Genomic DNA, 6,491 nt, shown 5'->3' with positions numbered 1-6,491 from the left:
CCAGGAGCCCGGCACAAGTCATCCCTGAATATGAGAAACAAGAGCTTGAGGTGGAAAGTTCTGCTTCAGAGCCGGAGTCCAAGGTGACGGGTTAAAAACAGCCCCATCAACATTTCACCACGCTGCTTCTCCCGTCAGGATTTTAGTTTCAGCACCGAGCTCTCCCCATTCCCAGCTACTCTGAGCATGAGAGCTTGGAAAAGATTTCTCTTCCTGCCTTCGGCAGACCAAAACCGTGCTTTTAAAGAAGCAAAACAAGGTAAAAAAAAAAATAGAAAAAATGAAAAGTTTATGGATTTAAAAGCCCCTGGCCAGTAAATTGCCAAAATCCGAGCGAATGCTTCATTTGTGATTGATTATCAGTCTTTTCTTCCTTTCTGCATGCGATTTACCATTACAATGGCCTTTTTGCCTCAGCCCACTGCACTAAAAGAATGGAAGCGTCTTCTCCCTCTCAGCTCTCAGTCACTCTCTTCGCTTACTTCACAATTTTCTGACTTGTCAAAAAAAAAAAAAAAAAAAAAGACTGGGGGAGGAGGAGAGAGCAAGTCCATTCCTAAAACCCTTTAGAGGGGTTTAAAATGTGAAATAACTCCGTACTTATTGGATTAAAGAATGAAAAAAAAAAAAAAAAAAGCTATTGGAAAAACTGGAGAAGCAGGTGAAATGAATCCTCTGGGAAAAACGTTAAGGCGATAGCTGAACTCTTTTCATTCTCGGTGCTCTCCCCGATGAGCTGCCAGAGCGGCAGCAGCTACTGCTGCTCTGAGGGAGGGTGAGGAAGTAAGGGGGGAGAGAGAGAGAGAGATGGATTAAGGCAAGTAAGGCAGTGCTGCCCAATTGTGCACATCAAGCACGCAATTATAAAATGCAGTGTGCAAAAGCTGGGGCTCACCCTTTTATTATGCCCCCGGAAACCACCATCTTTCTATTGTCCTTGCCAAGGAATTGTAACAATCCAAACTGCCAGTTGCTGAAAACACAATGGACCTGTTCCAAAACAGCTCAGTGGAGCACTGCTAATAATTCTGCTCTCATAAAGCGCTTTTCCTCTGCATGGAGCCTACCAGCTTCCCTGGACATAGTTCTTTTCCCCATTTACACTGGCAGGAAAGGCCAATGCTTTCCCAATAAATGGAATAAGAAATAACACCAAAAACCCTGGATACTTTTATTAATGTAGGCAGCTGCCTACTGTAGAACATGTGGATGTGGGTGCATCTGCTCTTCCATATGTGCATGCAGACTTAGGGATTTGGCTCATCACTTAACATATATCACAGCAAGCGTCACTGAAGGTGTGCAAAACCTTTCCTGATTTTTAATTGGATCTCCCAAAGGGACAATAGAGAGAGGAGACCAGAGCCCCCTGCCCTTCCTGAGGAAACACACGGTAGTGTCTTTGCCTCTAAGGCACCCTCAGCTTTTGATCTCACCGTGCATGGGTTGTGCATTATTTCTCCTTTGGGTTTTTTGCAAGCTCTCAGAGCCTTGGGTTAACAAAACCTTAATGAATGGTGGGGGAAAAGCTTTGGAGCTCCAAAGCCAGGAATCCTTGCATTTGTCCATGCCACTCCATTCCATTCCCTTTAAGATGTTACAGGTTCCCAGAACCTTCTATTTGCCCTGCATGTCCCAGATCTCATTCCCAACAGCCATGGAGACAAATACAGAAAAGAGGCCCCTTGCTTTATTTTTCATGGTAGATGATTCCTCAATCCTTGCTTATACTGAGCTTTGCCCCCTCAGCTTCCCTCCCAGGGGCTGAGTTTTCATTAGCCTCACATCCTGGCCAGGCTCACGGACTGCTGATATCCAGAATTCACCCTTCAGCCCGATTTCTCAAACCAGATTTCTGAGGTTTTACACTCCTAATGTTTCAGTGTGAAAACCCTCACTCCAAGCCACCACAAAGAGCAATTCATTTCCGTGCCCTGCACAGCCCTTCCCGGGCCAGGGGAAGGCTCTGGGAGCTCTCCTGGGGCCGTGTCTCCTCCCCTGCAGAGCCAGCAGCACTCGGTAAGGCTGTGCAGGAACACACCAGCCTGTTCACAGGCCGAGGCACTGCTCTGCCTTACATCCATTCCCCACACAAAACGTCTGTCACCGCACCTGCCTGCGGACACCAGGTTTCCAGCGAGAGCTCTATTTCCTATGGGGCCTGCTGCATCTGATGAGTAAAAGTTATCAACACATTTCTGAGAGACAGTTTTACTTCTCCTCCTGCACCGTGGTTTGTTTCAAGTGCTGAATCCAACATCACTCTTGCCAAAAAACTCCGTCAGATTTGTCACCAGCACAAGCACAGAATTTTCTCCTCTTACCACCTCCAGATTTGCTATTTTTTCATCCTGTTCACCCAGCTCTAAAAAGGTCACATCCAGGTGCTTCCATGTATCAGGGACTCACAACCAGCTAAGGAAAAAGGGTCAATCAATTACCCAAAATGGGCTCTGCTGAATACTGTGCTACTTCGTCAGCAGACTCTTATTCCACATAGAAGTTCCTCTCAGGACAGAGCTGAGATGCTCCTTGATGGGATGCAACCAAAAGAGACCCGGGCTCAGAAAAGTGCTTTCCACACAGAACAGTATCTTTGAAGTTTTGCACAGTTTCGGTGTAAGGGGAAATAAATTTGGAACAGTCATGTCAGAACCCTTTCCCTCATCGAGCACTACACTGCCACAGCAGGAAAAATTAACACTGATTTCACTTTTCAGAGGTCCCAATCAAACCCTGTATTTATCATCAATCAAGGCAGCCGGCAACTACCCTGTCTTTTCCTAAATTCCTTCAAATATTCCAAGTTTCTCTTGCAAATGAAGTTCACCAGAGCAACAGTGCCCCCGTCTGCTGAAACCAGAAATTGTCACAGTTTAAGCTGACCGATTTACATGCCAACATTTCCTTGGTTAATAGGCGTTTACTACGCTTTTTCCTTTCAAAAATGAAGCAGGATGTGTCCTGAGTGTTCAGAGTGCCTGATATAACCAAAGATAGGAAATTCAGCTCATTTTGTACACACTTGTTACTGCCCTTTTGGCAGGAGAACTAAACACTGGGCTTAGTTTAAATCTACCTGCTGCTTAGTTCTACCCTGTAAGTTCAGAGGAAGGAGATTCACAATTTGCCCCTAAAGAGAAGTTTTGTGAAATAATGTGGGCCCTCCTACCTTTCACAGGGACACAACGGGTGACTTGCTGATGGCCATACAGGAGGCATGAAAAGGCTGAAAAAGAAGCGTCCCTTTTCCTTTGGTCCCCGGTTTTATCACTGAAGAACTTCTCTTTTCCTTCCAGTCAGGGCTCTGTGTAAGCTGAGGAGCGTCAGGAATTTCAAATAATGGACATCCTTCAGGCACCAGTGGGCCCAGCTTCTTCCTCTCCCCAGGAGCCCTGAAGCCATTCACCTAAATCTGCAGTAGGATAGAACAAAACACAAGTGTCAAAAGACACAGCTCTCCTGGATCACCCCAGGAGCCCTTCAGGAAGGAATCATTCCTTCTTGGGGTAGCAATTCCCCTGGAAGTTTATTATATAAAAAAACCAGGAAGAAATAAATCAGAAATATGGCTTTCCTGTACTTACCTCCAATCAGCTGGGGCTGACTGTAACATCTCCTTGGCTCTGGAAAATGTCACTCTGGCATCTAAAAGAAGAAATAACAGGAGGGAAAGCATGTTGAGGCTCTGGATGGTATCAAAGGGATTGCAATCATCAACCAATGTTCAGTGTTTCCAGAGAAAAAATTCCTAGGGCTACACAGGGAACCTCCACTCAGATTCCCAGTTGGATTTGTGTTCATCTTCCTTCCAAACCACAGAACATCCTCATTTGTCTGGATAGGCCTGAGGTAAAAATGTGAAAAATCAGACAGAGAAAGGGGAAAACAGAGACCTGAGAGAGCGAGAAAGGAAAGAACAAAGCTGAGAAACAGAAGTAACCTGTGAAATCAATGAATGCACATCTTTCTGGTGTTGGAAAAGGCACTTGTCTTTGAAGTCTGAAAAGGAAAGAATTTTCTCTGGAGAACAGGAAAGACATTCTCCATTTAATACTGCCTCTGGCACAGAACTGCCGTGGGTCACTCAGTTCCTCAAAGCAAACTGAAAAGCAACAAGCCAAGGTGAGGAATGGATCCATCTCTCTAAGGAGAGCACAAATGCTGTCACAACTGAAGGATGTGAATCTGGGGCATTTGACCTCAGAACTGTAGGTTTTGCCTCTGCATCTGAATTTTCATCTCTCTGATGTCACCACTCTGCTGAAAAGAGAGTTCAAACCAGGATCCAGGAATCAAACCAGAGTCATCCCAGTGCAACATTACAACCCTGCAACATTCCCACCCCAAATAAGATGGTGACTGAACAATTCAAGCCACTGTTAGAACCTTTAACCAACCCTGAAGTGGCTGGTGGCAATGGCCCAGGTATTTGAGTAGTCTCTGCTGGCACAAATCGCTCAGATACCTTCCCTCTGAAGCTCTAGCTCCTCTGCACAGCTCCCCGTCCTCTCTGTGGGAGGAATGGATTGTTTTAAACACAAGCAGTTTATATTTGCATCTTGATACCTCTGCAGAGGTATTCCGAAATAGGAGAAAAGTTACACAGCAATTTGATCCTAAGAGAGTTATTGTGTTTCAGGAATGACAGGGGTTGCTGGGGGCTCCAGACCCAGATTCCCAGGAAACAAGGGATAAAAAAAAGGCACCTGCAGTCATGACAGGTGGTGTTCTGCAAAAAAAAAAAAAAAAAAGCACCTTGCCAGGATCCCGATGGGGAAAACAGATCAAGTTTCCCGCTGAAGCCAGGCTTTGAATGACACTTGTGGGAGAAATCAAATCCTGGATACGGCGTTTATTTGCTCTCCCTTGTGCACATGATAGGCTCCTGAGGGAGAAGCTTGTTCCCAAGGCTACCGAGTCAGGCAGAGGGGCTGGAGTGGGGAGCAGGTGGCTCCCAGCAGGGCTTAGGAAATTAGTTGGATTGCCAGCCCGCAGCAGGGAAAAACCAGGAGCAAAGTGGGGAGTGATGAGTGCCCCCCTTCTTTCCTTCAGTGCCTTCTCCAAAATCCCAGAGAAACAAAGCCCAGAATTGCCTGCCAGAGGTGGGTGCTGGCCCCCTCCCAGCTAAGTTTTCATGCTTTATTAACACCTGCGACTGTTAGAGGATTAAAATCTCGCTTGAGAATATCATAGAGCTTCAGGATATTGCAGGGTATTGTGTTTGCCTGAGTACTCATTTGCTTCTTATCCCTGTGGATAAGAAAAATCATTTTGCTGCTGCCTTTTCTGGGTGGTGCAATAAAAATCGTTTTCCTCGAGCTGTTTTCCACATGGGATTGCAGTGCAGCAAAGAGAATGGAGACTGGAGGTCTGTTTTCAGCTGGTTAATTCTTACTTTTCTGTAGTAGTCCACATAAAACCACTTTTCCCCTTTTGTCTGTCTTTCAGCACTAAGTGGATGGTTTTTTCTCTTGTAAATGAAAATGATGTGGTACCCTTGAGGAAGGGTTATGTGTGTTTTCATCTTAGTCAGATATTTAAATAGATCAACGTACCTGTCTGTCTCTGGAGTTTTCTCAGACTTAATCTCTCCAGCTGAGGATTTTGTTTTGTGCCCAGTACATATACCTGTTCCTGGAAACTTGTATCAAGGTGATCTTTTAAATAACCTGAAAGGATGGACGGCCTACTACGACCTCTGTGTTCTTTCCTGAAATCGAGATCCAAAATGCCACAGTCAAACATGTAATTTCTTTTGATGTGAAATAATCTCCTCTTGACTCTACAGCCTATCCCTCACTTTGAAAATACCACAGAAAACAGAAACTTTTCCTCTCTGACAAGATTGGTGTAAAAATAAAAATATTCCAGTTTTTATTACTGAATTGGATTTAGGGACTGCTGCCTTTGGATCTTTTGCTTTTGACCCTGTGGGCTTTTCTTTGGTGGGAGAAAATCCCCTCACCCCGACTTCTGCCTTCAGTCAGCTCACGGTCACCTCTCCAAAACGTGCCACCTTACTGGCCAAATAACATATGACAAATGATCCAGACCCTTATTTATGCTCGTGAAATGATTTTTTTACCTCCAGCCTCAAGCACGGCATCGCTAAACCACTTGGGCCCCCCGGCCACAAAATGGCGCCCACGCCCTGAGGGGGCAGCGGCTATGTTGGGACCGAGGGGTTCGACGCCTCAATTCCCGATGGAGTCAGCGGGTTTTGCAAGAGGAGCAGGCGGCTCAGAATGGCTCCTTCTCGCGGGGGAGCAGCCGAGAGGAGCTCGGCTTGGTAGGTGGGCAGCAGCGCCCTGCGGAGCTGGGAGCGCGGTGTCATGGAGCGCTGAGGGGACGGAGCTGCGCGGGCCCCGTCCCCTCACGGCCCGCGGCGGGAATGGCGGGAAAGCAACGGGACCCGTCCCGCCTGAGGGAAGGCGGCTCCAGTGCCCGCCATAGAAAGACTGAGGGGGTTTCCCCCTTTGCTCGACTTT

Source organism: Poecile atricapillus, chromosome 4 (genome assembly GCF_030490865.1).
Source record: "Poecile atricapillus isolate bPoeAtr1 chromosome 4, bPoeAtr1.hap1, whole genome shotgun sequence".
In the NCBI taxonomy this organism is placed as follows: domain Eukaryota; kingdom Metazoa; phylum Chordata; class Aves; order Passeriformes; family Paridae; genus Poecile; species Poecile atricapillus.
This window is presented reverse-complemented; position numbering follows the sequence as displayed.